This window comes from Dermacentor variabilis, unplaced genomic scaffold (genome assembly GCF_050947875.1).
Source record: "Dermacentor variabilis isolate Ectoservices unplaced genomic scaffold, ASM5094787v1 scaffold_15, whole genome shotgun sequence".
Lineage (NCBI taxonomy): Eukaryota > Metazoa > Arthropoda > Arachnida > Ixodida > Ixodidae > Dermacentor > Dermacentor variabilis.
In genome coordinates this window covers 4468485-4483746 of record NW_027460313.1, presented here as the reverse complement: position 1 = coordinate 4483746, position 15262 = coordinate 4468485, and positions in this window count along the sequence as shown.

The window sequence follows — 15262 nt, the reverse complement described above, 5'->3', positions numbered from 1 at the left end:
TTGCTTGAAAAAAAAACAAAGAAGAAAGAAAAAAAAACAAGAAAAACCCCAATAACAAGCCCCGGGACGCAATACTCTACGGAAGCGTGACCAAATAGAAAATACACTAAGTTTCGTTCTGGCGCATAGATGACTTGTGAGAGAAATGCCCACCACGAGGTGTAAATCATCATCCCGAATTGAGAAAGATGGTTCGGCTGTGCGGCGGCGACCGGGTGACGTGGAGCCGTCAATCACCGACATTTCTTGTGCGTGTGGTTTCGTGCGCTCCTCAAACGCCCACTTTCAGTTTCCCAGAGAAAAAGCGAGGTATTTTCACGAGAATTCACGAGAAAAAAGCGAGAATTTTTCACGGAGTTTGAGAACCTACATGAGATAACCTCGTCATTAGCTACAAGATTCACATCGCCAGTGCCCACGTACCACCGTTAATTAACTTCACTTCATTACCTTAATGATCTCTCTATGGAATGCACGGAGCTAATTAAACAGTTTAATTATTGAATTTAACTATTTAGCGTAAAATTAAAGCATATAAACCGCATGATTTTTGACGTCCACTGTTCCCGATAATCCAGTTTACAGAGATCAAATTCTTACCTAGAGCGTGCTATATTCAAGAATTTTCAGCAGTTCTCAAGAGAACACCCGGTATATGACAGGCCGCCACCATTTGTAATCACTTGCTCCGCATTTCACCTGTACAAGTCTTCGAATCAAGCCCAGCATAGTTGCAAAATGGACTGCCACAGAGAGAATGGCTGAAGAAACAACAGAATAGCTGCACGGACGCACTTCCGCATACGCCGGTCTGACGTGTTGAGACATCCGCTGTGCTTTTCCGCCTTGTAATCGTAATGCCTGGGGTACACGGAACGAAATTTCACGACAAACTTCGCGCGTCAGAAAAAGAGGCGGTGGCATGACAGAGAATGCACGCTGGCTTGCGTTACATGGAGAGAAAGAGAAGCGCCGACGCCACTGCGTGGCTGCGAGTGGGACCGCGAAATTCGCAAGCGTTTTATTGTCTTGTAAATGGACAACTCACTAGTCTTCAGCGTTACATATTGTTAATTAACGATAGGCAAATGACTTTCCAATTGCCAGTACGTTTGATACTGTTCTTATATATTTCTTTAAGATCGTTCACTGTGAGCCGGCAGCCGAGAGAAAAAAAAAAACTCCCATCCGTATCGCCTGGTTAGTGTCGCGGCTTGCAACAATCATTTCGAATGAAAGTGATCAACTATATAAATATGTCACTGTTCAAATGAGTAAAAGAAAGCCAGGAGGTATTCGAAACGACGCATCTCGCATGGGAGGCGGGTGTTGTATCTCTGAGTAAACAAGCTAGGGCAAGGTGGTGGCTTCTTAAATAGCAGAGAATTTCTCACGCTATCAGACAGGCTTAATAATCTTGGTAAAATTGCGCCTAATTTGTGCTTGTTCGGATGACTTTCATTTGTTTATTTCATGCCCACTGTGCACTGAACTAGACTCGATGATATAACCGGAACCAGTGGTCGCTGCTAAACTGGCTTTGTTTGCGCACGTTCGGAGAATTGCCTTGTTGACAACCGAAACCAAAGAGACATACGGCATTACACACTCTAAAAACAGTTGCACTCATTAGGGAGTATATCTGCCACGCAGCAATAATCGTCATCTGCCTTGCCCACATTTCCTTTTTTTAATGTTGCGAACCCGGTAGTTCCAAGTCACGAACGGCATGCCCGTTATCAGCATGACAGAGCATTCTCGACGGGAATGTGACGAGCGCAGCATTTTCAGGAAACGTTACGGAAGCAAGACAGATGACGATTATTTTAGTGTGGCATACATACACCCCAAACGGTGCTCCTGTTTTTAGAGTGCAAATCGCGTGAATGGCTTATTCGAGGCGCAACCGAAGCAGCTGCATCAATTGTGATTGCTAGTTCGCTGAGTATTGTACCAGTTGCATACGTAACATGGCAGATCTCTTTTTTTTACATTTGTGAGAAAGCAGGATGTCTGATATCATGTCAGTGGCATTTTTAGTTGCTCCAGCACGCCAATCATCACCACGTTTTTATTTGCTTTGCTTCTTTATTTCTGGCACTAGATCCAAATATGGTTGCACGGATAAAAGTTGAGTTTTTCCGGGTGGAGCAGTGCACCACCCGGATTGGCTTATTTTCTTCGCCGTGCGTTTGAGGATTTTGGCGGCGGCGTTCCCCAACAAAAATAGACTGTTTTAGAAAAGCGTTTGCAAACGAACGTAAACGCATTACGTAATTCTCAGTCACACTAGTCTAAAAGCAGTCGAGTGGCCGGCTGCGAACTGCGCCAACTTCAACTACTACACAGTGGTAGCTGCTGCGTTTCGCTTATGTTTGTCCCATAGCGCATGGGCCTACTAGCGTGGGGCAGGACCTTACGAGGTCTCACTGAGGCGCCGGCTTCTGTTTTATTTTTGGTAAATAGCGCCTAAATAGGTCGATTTATCCCGCTAGAGAAGTTTCATACAGACAGGGCGCAAATAAATAGCGTTGTCCTAATTAAGTATGCTCCAACCGTTATTCGGCTGCTGCGGTCTCCCTACGTTATGTCAAAATATTTTATTCAGCGTGTTTGGCGCACTTAGTGCGTATGTAGGCTAAGAAATCGCGTTGTCGAACAGCATTGAACACATGGCTCTTGCTTCAACGTGAATTCGCGTGATGGCTACGCTCTCGCTAACGTTGATCGCCAGGAAAGGATCTTTGTCTTACTCTAAACTCGCCTGAAACCTTCTGTGATTCCGGCGTCCGTAGGCCCAACGAAACACGTCGGCATAAAAACGACACGATGGTTGCTGATGAATTATCTTGGCTTGGTATGTTTTGTACGAGGCACCAGACGGCGCCCCGTTTTCGATGTTATTTCTTGCGTTTGCGTTCGCATATGTTAATTTAAAAGTGTTGAAAGGACGCGCACAGTACACATCCCGCAAAGGAGCTTTTGTTTCATGTACGTGAACCGACAAGCGAAATTTTAGAACTGCCTAACGTCTGGCCAGGGAAGATCCGCGGCCGGTCGCAACTTTTCTCATTCCTGGCGCCTGGATATCGTCGCCCGACGAAGTTTGTTGCTCCGACGCTGATAGTTCGTTCCATGTACTCCAGATCGACGTGTATACATTCGGGAAGAGCTGAGGTACACCGATTGAGGACATAACGTTGGCAACTAAACATTTCATGTTAAGAAGAAGTTTTAGCACGGCGCCAAGTTCGATGCCGCCTATTCGAACACATATAAAAACAGAAATGCTTTTATGAGACAACCACTCGATGGATTTGAAAGAAATGTGTTGCATTTTCGAGTGACAGTTCAATTATAATGAGTTTAGGAAGCGGAATTGTAATTTAGGGCATCCAATCTATTCACGAAATTTCGCTGGCATTGGTAAGTTAAAGAAAAATGAAGCACGAAGTCTGCAAATCTGCAACTTTGCAATAGAAATAGGTATCGCAATTTTGTAGCCGGAATCCGCTAGAGCATCTATGGTACACAAATATGATATATGAATTAAGGGCTTGCGTGAATTTGTTGCAACGTTTTCCAGGGTCTTGGAAAAGTCCGACTTAAATATTAGAAGCTAATTTTGAGACTATTGTAATATCTAGTTGTCTGCTTATTATTAGTATTAAGTTCAGTTTAGTGAATTGTAATATCGACGTGTTACAGATAATTGTTACACTGCATTGTTACAGATTTGTAAAGATAATAGTTAGGTTGTTCATGTTTTGCAATTTTTAGAAATATAAAAAAACCTGATGCCGTAAGTAAGAAATCTGCTTGCTACAATAACTAGATTTTAGCGTTTGCTCTTAAATGTGGCAAACCTAATCATAAATGGTGCAGTGGTTAATGAGAAAAACAACTTCTTCGTTTTATTTATTTACGAAATTACCCACAGCGCCTTCGATAGGCTTTACAGTGGGTTCAAATCAGATTCAGATTGATAGGAGTTCTTGAGCAAAATTTTCCTCGTAAGTTTACATTACAATCTCGTATTGTAAAGGGAGATTATATTTACATATTTGGGTGCGATGCAATGCTGATGCTGAGAACGCAATTATGTTTGCGTGCCTCTACGAAGCGAGGTGGTTGAGTCCGTGCGCTGAAAGAGCTGTGTAGGTGGAATACTTTTAGATCTGGCCGCGGATCATCAAGCATACCGCAAAAAAAATCTTTGCACAAATGGTATGAATCTGGCTGTCTATATGTGACGGTTTTGCCATCCTTCATCTGTGATGCTTATTTATTTATTTATTCACATTAATACTTTCGCTCGAATGTGGTAGTTGATTGATTGATTGATTGATTCAAAGCTACGGAATCCAACGGAAGATTCTGCAGCTTGTCATCCTCTGCACTAATATAGCATCTTGCCATCTTAACACGGTTTACTCATCCTGCCTGACTGTATGCTCTGGCTCAAAAAGTGAAATCACGTTAGTGTCCAGGGGTCCTGTAGCGTAAAACTGTTCCAATATGTTTTTATACCAATCTCCTGCCGTCAAATGTGCGTAACCGCCGACGCAAGCAACGGGCGGGGTCCCTCAGTGTTCTCTGAACAGATCAATCAAACGCTCTCCTCGTTTCTAGGAGGTCACTTTTGTTTGCTTTAAAAATGAATAACATTGCCTACACTGAGCGGCTTGTCTTATCTAATTGGCTTACAAGAGGCGACGAGCACGCTCAAGTGGAGAGGGATTCGATGGGGCCGAGCCGTTGCACTGAACATCGGTAACCGGATGAAGAGGGTGGTGCCGGCGTCTGCGATTGGCCCGCTTTGCCTTACTTAGCTTGCGGTGGCTGGTCGAAAATCATGGCGGCATGCAACGGAAGGTTAATAATGCCGCTAAAGCGAATCCTCAGCGAAGAAGAGTTGGCAGACCGAGGTCGTAAACGTGCCGAAAGTGCTCGAAAACGTTACATGGCCAAGTAGAAAGTTTTATTGTACGCAAATAAGCCCAAGCTCTCCGGCAGGTGCGAGTAACCAGTGCCTGAGCGATCGGCGGCAGCCATCTTTTATTTCTTTCGGAACGGAGCAGCCTGCGGCTATTCAGAAGAAAATTCAGTTTTGTTCGGCATATTAATGAATCTCTAACGCATACACATCACTTTGACGCGGTGAGTTTTTGCGGTTTTGTGACGTCGCGTCCCAGGCAGGTGAAGTGGGTGCAGCCCGAAAACTTTTGACCAAGAGCCGAGGGCTAATAGTGAAAAGGCGTCGAATCAGAGATAACTGCTTTCCTTTCGTTTACTCCAATCATGCATAATGAGTGCATACACGTCATATCAGACGGAGAGCTATTGCGGTTTTCGTGACATCGCGTGACAGACAAGCGAAGTGGGGGTGCTCCAAAAAAATTTGACCAATCGCGGAGGACTGATTGCAGAATTGGAATAGAAAAGTTTGGAATAGCTTTACGCTAGCGCCCCAGACTAACATGCGACCACCAGCCAGACGCTTTGGCCAGTGCCAGACCCCGTCGGCATAGAACAGGGTGCTCATGAAAATGTGCGCCAGGCGTGCCCCTGGCGGTAGGTTCCGGTGTAACAAAAGCGTTTCGCGATATTCGCAGACTGTGCCGAGCACTTTTTGAAAATTTACTCATGTATCCCACGCTCTGCGCCGACACACTGCTCCATGAAAGTAACAAGTACAGCGTTCTTCGCGTAGCCAGAAATACAAGAATAAACGCTTTATGCCAAAATTGTGCATGCACGAAAGGTCCCTTTGGACACACTAATTATACAATACGCGCCGAAAAAGTACAGGTGTTAAAGACTGGCATATATTCTGTTACCACAAAATTATGCAAATTCGCTCAGCTTGTTTAAAAAAATCCTAACTGAAATATTTAGCACGTAAAATCATAACATGCGGTTCTTTCTCCTCCAGTACAATTAAACAATTTGGTACAATAATTTCAACGTAGCCTAATTAGTCTTAATCCTAGGGGCAGTGAAATGTTGTCAAGTTTCTCTTGAGCTTCTGGTTTTACAAGTGCCTGATGAAAATGGAGATAGCAAAGAAAAAAAAGAAAACCTCAGGGATGGCGTCATTCCAAATTCAAAAGCGTAATCGACTCAGAGAGCCTATGGAATATCTTCGTGAGCCGCCTCTAAGCTGGCTGCAACAATAAGCCTAATTTAATTGATATGCGTAATAATTAAAAGAAATATTTCCATTAAAGATTGGCCCCATAATCTGCCCAACCTAGGCTAGGTGGCGCTACGAATGCTGCTGAGAAGTACCGCTCGCGGGAGCAATTGACGAAGTCGCCAGGCAGCGTGGTCGCGTAGGCGTGTTGTGTACGGGTCTACGGGCAGCGAGAGTGCATTGCATCTCTTGTGCTTTTGTCCGCGCAATCCTGCCGTTCATTGCCCCGAGAGACTAAATAACACCAAGGGCCGACACCAGCTCGTGAAATTCTACATGTTTCCTGGTAGGGAGTGAAAACGAGAGAGGAGACAAGCGCGCACCACTGTTGTTGTTAGCAGAAGCAAGTAAGTCGCGCTTGTTCCCTGAAGCTGCCAATTTATTTAACGTTTTCGCAAGCAAAATAAAATTCTTGTTTGTATCGAGCAGACAGTCGAGGGGTACGTCGCATGTAACCGGAGTTCATTATTAAACGGGATACCGGGTCTCGTATCCTGTGCTGAGTGGCACAGATGAACGTCAGCAGGAGCGGCAGCATCGCGCAGGTGCTGCGAGCGGCGTTGTGTGATATGCGATATCAATAAACGTTAAAAACGAAAAAAACAAAGAGGCAAACAATTCCTCACAGACTAAAGAAAGCGTCAAGAAACTCGTGTCCAAAGCCAGCTAAAAATTGCAAGGAGAGACGAATTTACTATCGCATCATGCAATACAATGAGTTTGACGTCCCTGATGCGTCGAAGCCCATTAATAATTCGTACCCTGGCCACTTAGGCCCTTTGGGGCACTATTGAGCCCATTCCGGATTGGGTGCTCCTACACGGGCGTTTTCGGTCACGATTTAGCACGATCTGCATACAGTAGATTGCGATCGTAGGCTATCGTCTGTACTGTAATGCTGGCTGCTCTCAACCCAATCTATTCGGATTGTTCTACCATTCTTGAACACGACTTTGGCAATTTATCCGCATCGGGCTTGATCGCGGTCGAAAGGGCCTATGTTGCGCAAGTATTGAAGAAAGACCGAGAGCCAAAGCGATTGAAACCGCCGCTGCCCTCCTATCGCAGTACAACTGGCTGAGTGCAGATGCCACACCGTACGCTCCACATTCTTTTTAAACCGGAGCTTTCTTTGCCTCCTCCATCGAATTTTCACTGCTGCTGCTGCTGTCGCTGTCTTGCACCCCACGTCGGGAGGTGCTTCAGAGCGTACATATGGATGGGAAGAGTGTGGCAGAGATGAAAGCAGACACGATAAACTCGTTTGGACCTTTCCATCGCGGCGTCAAAATGTCCGCTGGAGATCCCTGGCAGTCGCCACAATACCCATTCCCTATCTTTAATTATCAGTAACCCCCGAAAATGCATTGTAGAAACTGCAGCGCTTACCTTTGTACTAACGTACAACAATCCAGAGAGGAGGTAGATAAAACCGTAGAGATGAGGTAGGGGAGAAGTCACAGAATGGGTAGAACCGATGCAGCCTTGCCTATATTCGTTCTGAGCTCCCATACATAGGCGGGAGTGCGGGAGGGGAGAAATGCGACGGAAAAATGAAGGAAACACTCCTACTAGATACGAAACCGGCCGCGGACAAACTAGACAAATTTAAGTTAAGGAAACGCTACTCAACATTTCTGCTATTTGTGTACATTGATTGATGTAGATGTACAATAAACAACGCCAATGCGTCAAAATTAATTCTGAGCCAGCCACTACAGCGTGCTTCATAACACGATGGTAGTGTGGGCACATATAGCCCTATGATTCACCTAATGTATGAAACTTCTCCCACGATGCGATGTGCCGTGTGAGGTAATGACAATGGTAACCTAAGAAGTTATGAACAATAGCGCACAAAGACACCTCAAACAAAGACGTCTGCCTGTCTGTTCTGTGTGCTACGCAGACAAACCACAGTCGTGCACGCGAGGTAACGCTTAACATCATTTAAGAACACCCGTATTCGACCAAAGGATCAAGACCTGAAGCAGTGGCCGTCAACGTCCCCTCTAATCATCGACTAGCAAAGCCAACAGCACAGAAAGCTTCGCTTAAATCGATTCCCACAACACATGGTCCCCGCATTTTTTTTTATTGAAAATGGGCTACCTAATCATACACCCGTACTAAAGCGCTCAACTTCTTCCACTTCGCCACTACAGGAATGTTACAGGTGAAGACACCAGTCCAAATAGCCCGAACGCACTGTCAAACATGATGAAATGATAACACGCGTCGCACGCGCAATTCACCGGTGCTCAAAGCGTCACTCAAACTGCGTCACAGTAGAGCTGCAGCGATATTCCTGTCGTCACGAGCAAACTGTCATGACTGAGCAACAAGGCGAAGCAGCAACGCTGCCACGAATAATAGAAATCCTTAGGTTAGGGGACGAAAGCCGCCCCCAAGTGTTGGGGGCCGCAAACTCCATTGTGGGCCCTTGGCGCTCTTTTGGGCTCGGCTTGTTGTTATGTTTCGCACCCGGAGCTTCACGTCCCCTATTGTTTGGCTGCGGCTTGCGTCCTCTAATTTTAACCTCTCTAATAACAAGTGCTAAGTAAAACGGCAAATTTTCGCATTCCGACTTACTTGATTCTGCGGATGGCGGTTATCCGTGCCTTCCTGCGCTCCTTTTCATGCCATTTACCCGGGAAACTGTATGGAACCTGACAGACTGCTGCAGGCCTCGTGTGTTTTTGTCACTCTTGTGACAATTCATCTCGCTACAGTACCGGGCAGCTTGACCACCCGACCGCTAAACCATCGCGAAACTACGGCGACGCGAGGATCAATTTTGCAAATATCGCGGGCGTCGCGAACGCCTCACGGTGCCATTGACCTGGTACATGGTGACGCCGCTCTCCACCAGGGGAAGGACGGCGCTGGCGTCTGTCGTCAAACTTGAGGTTGGGAGCCCTATCCGTTGATCAAGCAAGATCATCCGGAAAGAGCGCAGGTAAGCGTTGCCCTCTATAACACGAAGCGACAGCTGTAGCCAAGCTGTACAATTTTGAGCTGGACTGCAATAATCCCCTTCTCCTCCAGCAAGAGTGAGTCCCGCGACTTACCCATCTTCATGCAGGCGCGAGTGTGAGAATGCTCTAGAGAGGGCGAACGCTCATGACCGCGCCTGCACTCTCGATGGCGGCTGAGGCTGGATCTCTTCGAAATGATCCGATGCCACGCACTCACTTGCGCACTAGTGCGCCCAAACATCAACCCTCCATAACATGATGATGAACCAACACCCAGTGAAAGCACTTTGACCATGAGCTATCTATACCATGGCCCTGATATCCATGCAGTGCTTCAAGAAGAAATAGTTTAAATATCCTACCAAGGACGTCCAAGGATTGTCCAAATGGGGGCTTTTGTCCGCCCCCGGCTACAGAAGTGGTCTTCCAAGAGGCCAGGTAAGTGGGTTTGCATTAATTTTGCGCAAGCATAAAAATGGTTTCTGATATATTCAAATTATAATAAATATCAATCATGCCTGCAGTGCATGAATACATTCCAATTTCTTTATTTTGCCGACATAATTTAGTTTCAAAACTTCAGTTACATTAACGTCACAAAGCCCAAACAATTTTCTACCTCAAAGAATTGAAAACAACTTGTTCACAATTATTTCTTGTAATAGAAAATACATTCGTGCAAAAAATCAATGAAGTAATCATTCAGAAATATTGAGAAATACCGTGAAATGGCTTGCCGGACTATCGACAACTGAATACTCCCTCCAGCGTATCAAAAATGGGCACATGCGTCAAAACTTACCGCTTAAATTAGAATTTCGAAACATCAAACTCTGCGTATCAAAGCTGACGCGTGAGGAAAAGGAGAATCACACTGCACTTCCACACGGGCGTGTGTGTATACCTGGGCAATCAAACTACCGTATACCTGTCGCAGGCGCATTACATGTGACAGAAAATTCATGTTGCATTGCACCTGCCATGCGGCATCTGCTGTCAACCATAATATCCACTCTATCAAGCACCGTACAAAAGGTGCTGGCATGCCCCCGCGATGTCCCTGATGCGCATGTAAGGGATGTTGACAGGACGCGGAAAGTGCCGCAATATGATCGCGCGGGGACGTCCGGTGGATGTCTCGAGCACGCCCGAGGATATAAATATCCCTGCGGTAGATGTCCAAAGGACATCACTGGGCCGCAGGTGACTGATAACTGGTCACTGAATAGCCCATTGAACTCTTACTATTGCAATAATGAAATTGATTTGTTAGCTAATAGCTTGGGTGCTGTTTCAGAAGGCCATAAAGAAACACGAAATTAGCAAGGCGGCTTAAAAAATGAATTATGGTGTTTTACGTGCGAAAACGACGATTTTATTATGCGGCACGTCGTGGTGGAGTACTTCGGCATAATTAGGAGCACCTGGAATTCTTCAACCTGTACCTAAATCTAAGTACACGGGTGTTTTCGCATTTCGGAATCCCTTCGAAATTCGGCCGCCGTGGCCAGCAGGATGGCTGAATCGGTTAGTTGATCATTCGTCTTTTGAAGGGAACTCTGTAATGGTTGAACCAAGCTGCCTGGTCACATTGGTTGGAAGTAATCACTGCAGTCCTAACCCATGGACAAACGCAGCCGCATATTCCTAGAACTGCGTGAATGACGAAGCAAGGAGACGCATATGTCAGCACTGCACGCGGGAGCAGATCTTTTAAGATTCGTGGTCTTCTAAAGCTGATTTTTTTTTTACTCATCGCTTGCATTCTTTTCACTGGAAATGTTCCCCACATTGCTTTTTGTCAACGGATTTATAACTTATTCGTATGTCAGAATAAACCTCAAATAAAGGTCAGCGCTCATATTTGTCCTTCTTATATCCTTGCTGACTTTTGCGCAGTTCACTAACATGAGCTTCGGGTCCAGCACCTCAAGCGCTTGTAAAAACGGCTGAGCATTCACTCTACAGTGAATGCTCGCTATTTGTGCATTTATTTATTTATTTATTTTCTTATACCTCATGCGTACCGTGGAGGGACACTACATGAGGGGTGGGTGCAGGGGTATCACATAATTGCAGTAAAGATTGGTGGATATAGGTCAAATGAATAGAAGTTGTTTAGTGAATACAAGGCCGGGTAAATAAAATAATAACGATGGATAGCAGTATACACAATAATCCTATGGATTAACATCGAAGTGTGTGATTTCTTCTACGGCAGATTTGAATTCTACAGGGTCGATGATCGTAACAATATGGCCGGGAAGGCGATTCCAGTCAGGCGCAGTACGAATACAAAATGATTGATGAGATGTTGTCGTGTGGGGACGTAGAGGGACGAGGGCGTTCGTACGGGTGCTGCGATACATCCGATGGACGGAAACGATGAGTCCATTTTTAGGCGCCAAACAGTGAAAGAACGTGTGATAAACATTTCGTTGAGAATTTCTGCGGCGACCAGGGAGCGCGGGCAGATCAAGTTGTGATTTTCGTGCTGTGATGCTAGACTTTTTTAAAATAATCACTCAAGATGAATCCAGCGGCTTGGTTCTGGGCTGCTTCAAGTGTTTTAATCAGGTTTAGTTGGAAAGGGTAATATATTGCACTTACATAATCTAGTTTTGGACGGACTAATGTGCATGTCAAGATCTTAACAGAGGAAGGCGCAAGGGACAGATTGCGACGGATTTAGCCCAAGACATGGTTTGTAGAATTGGCAACTCGATTAACACGATAGGTCCAAATTAGGTCGCGGGAGATGTGGATGCCGAGGTATTTGAACGAGTCACCGGGAATTATAAGACAGTTAATTGTGTATTCAGGAGTTGAAAAGTTGCGATGACAGTGAAGTCAAATTAGTACAGTTTTATTAACGTGGAGAGACATTAACTAAGTTTAGACCACTGTTTTATATGATAAAGGTCGCTCTGGAGGATGGAAGTGTCGACGAGTCTGTTATAGGGCGGTATTAGATACAATCAGGGAAAGGCGCATTTTCGATGACACATGCAAGGGTAAGTCGTTATTATCCATTAGAAACAGGAGTGGCCCGAAGACCGTGCTCTGGGGGACACTGGCTAAAACTTGTGAGAACGATGATGAATATGCAAGATAATATAATAATATTTGGGGTTTTGCGTGCCAAAACCACTTTATGATTATGAGGCACGCCGTAGTGGAGGACTCCGGAAATATCGACCACCTGGGGTTCTTTAACGTGCACCTAAATCTAAGCACACGGGTGTTTTCGCATTTCGCCCCCATCGAAATGCGGCCGCCGTGGCCGGGATTCGATCCCGCGACCTCGTGCTCAGCAGCCCAACACCATAGCCACTGAGCAACCACGGCGGGTGATATGCAAGATAGACGAACGGATAACGGTCTGTTAAATATGCCTAAATCCAGTTAAGAACTGATTAGTGTAGTGAGCATTTGAGTAGTAAACGAGCATGAGGTACTTTATCTAACTCCTTTTCGAAGTCAAGGCCAAATTCGTGGACATATATGTTACTATCAAGAGATGTGTGGATGTCACGCTGGCGGGAAGCGAGCTGGGTCTCGCAGGAATGGTCTTTACGGAAACAGGGTTGCTTAGCATGAAAAAAAGTTGATGTACGATAGAAATTTCGTTGCACTAGAGAAAACGACACGTTCTATTAATTTGAAGCAGACGCTTGTCATTGAAACAGAGGGATAGTTTTGCGACAAGACTTAGCACCTTTTTTTAAAAAACTGGGATTAGTTTACCAACATGCTAGTCAACCGTTCTAGTACCTGTACCAAGAGATTGATAAAAAATTTTGAGAAAAACGGTGCTACAATAATGCCTAGTGTTTTTAGCACCTTGGCATTGATTCCAGCAATTCCGGTTGATCATGTATATTTTAGCGAATCGATTATTTTAACAATGCCATGTGGGTCAAGCACAAGGGTATTTATATAGGTATCAGTGTATGATAAGATGTCGGCCATATTGTCGCTGGATTCATAAGCAAAAACCAAAGAAAATGTCATATTCAGGAGATTAGCGACTGCGCTTTCCTACATAATACTGCCCATGTCATCACAAAGTGAAATTATGCTCTCCTGATGAAGGTTGATGATTCGCCAGAAACGTGTTGAACTGCTGTGTAACATCGAGGGGAGTGTAAAGGAAAAGAAATTGTGCATGATTGTGGTTTTAAGCGCGTTACAATGCTTCTTGTAGAGTGATATTTTTGCCATGCTAATAAAGATACCAAGGAAGAACCCAACGCCTTAGCTGAGCTAGATAGCCGTTTCTTCTCATTTTTTAATATGTTCAAACTTGTGATCAACCATGGAGAGCGTGCGCGCGTTCAGTTACTTTTACAGTGGGAATGCGTAGTTTTATTAAACACATGATTATCGATTTCAATGTCTGCCAATTTGACTCGACAGGTTCGTGGGGGAAAAACAGATGCTGAACAATGATGGAACTTTCCTAGTTCATTATTTATGCTCACGCAGGCGCCTTTATTGCAAAGTGTGAGTGTCGTTTTAGCTCTTCTACTGGTGAGTAGATTAGAAGGCAACGTCCTGTGGATGACTACGTGATCGCCAGAGCTTGATAATTATGTGATAACGGAGAAGTTATCGGAATGTGTCTTGGCAGAGTGGGGAGTCGTGCGCGTTTTTTTACTGATTTCTTGGGATAAACCGAAGTTTAGACAAGCGGTCGCGAACTCTCCAGCCAAGTTGTTTCTTGGTAATGTAGTTGCTATATCAGACCAGTCTATTGAAGGAAAATTAAGATCGCCGAAAAGCAGAATGGGCCAAAGTGGATAGGCAGTGGTAATGGAACAATGATATGGACGGCGAGTCAGCGCTGGGTGGACGATTGCAGATACCGATTAGTGGCGTGTTTAATGGTAGCTTTAAAGCGCGCCACTGGCGCTGCGTCTACACTCTCCAGTGAGTGCTCGCTATTCGCTTAGGCTGGGCCCACGGACACCGGCCAACGCAAGTGTAAGTGTCTAGAGAACCTGCGAATATGGAAAGGTTTTGTTACGTATGGTACGGATACCATAATTAATTTTGCTAAGTTAAAAGCAAACAGAAGTGTTCGTCCAACCAGGCACAAAGAAATGTGGATTGTACCCACCCTTAGAACTACTTATGATGAACAATCTTTCTCCTACAGGCTGCCTTGCCTTCTAAATGGATCAAACCATGACGATTTTGATCCTTCGTATAATCAAATTTGTCTCACTAAACGATTCGCCCCGTCCATTTATTTCAGGAATTGTACATCCTTTCGAATTTTGTTTTGTCCCTCTTCTTGTCAATCGCTGCTTTTCATGTTTATGCCATTTCAAGCCTAATCAAATGGGTTGTATTGTATCGCGCTTTGTTACAAAATTTTGTGTTACTCGATGTTATATAATATTCATCAATTTATTTGCACTCTTCTTGCATGACTGACCGTCATCCTGCTGTTTTGCCAACTGTAACGGGGTCGGGACCTCGTCAAGCCGCTCGAGATTTTGGTCCCGTACTCCTCATATCTAAAGGAAATGAAGTTGATTGACTGATTGATTCATTCGTTCATTCATTCATTTGAACATCATCACTTCACTTCACTTCACTTTTATTTCCTTAAAGACCCCTCAATGGGGGTATTACATAAGGGGTGGGGTTTACAAATGTGCATTTTAATTGGTGGCCACATGAGTTCAATGAAGAATATTACTATTAAGCTTATCAGCAAACGTTGTTGAACAGGTGATTTCGGTTATGTGACATGGCAGGGCGTTCCAGTTGCTTGATGATCGGCAAAAGAAGGATGCAGAGCAGGTTGTAGTTCGGCTGCGTGGACGGGTTACTTGCAAGGAATGCCCTGTACGCAGGGAATGGCGAGGAGGTGGGGCCAGCACATATGGCGCATGATGGAGCGAACTGTAATAGAACTTGTGAAAGAGGATTAACGAATCAATGCGACGCCGGGATGATAGCGTGTTTAAGGCGGACAGTGCTTTAAGTAGTGATACGCTAGTGTTATAAGAATACGAAGAATGAATTAATCTTGCCGCACGATTCTGAATTCCTTTAAGTGCATTGATAAGGTAAG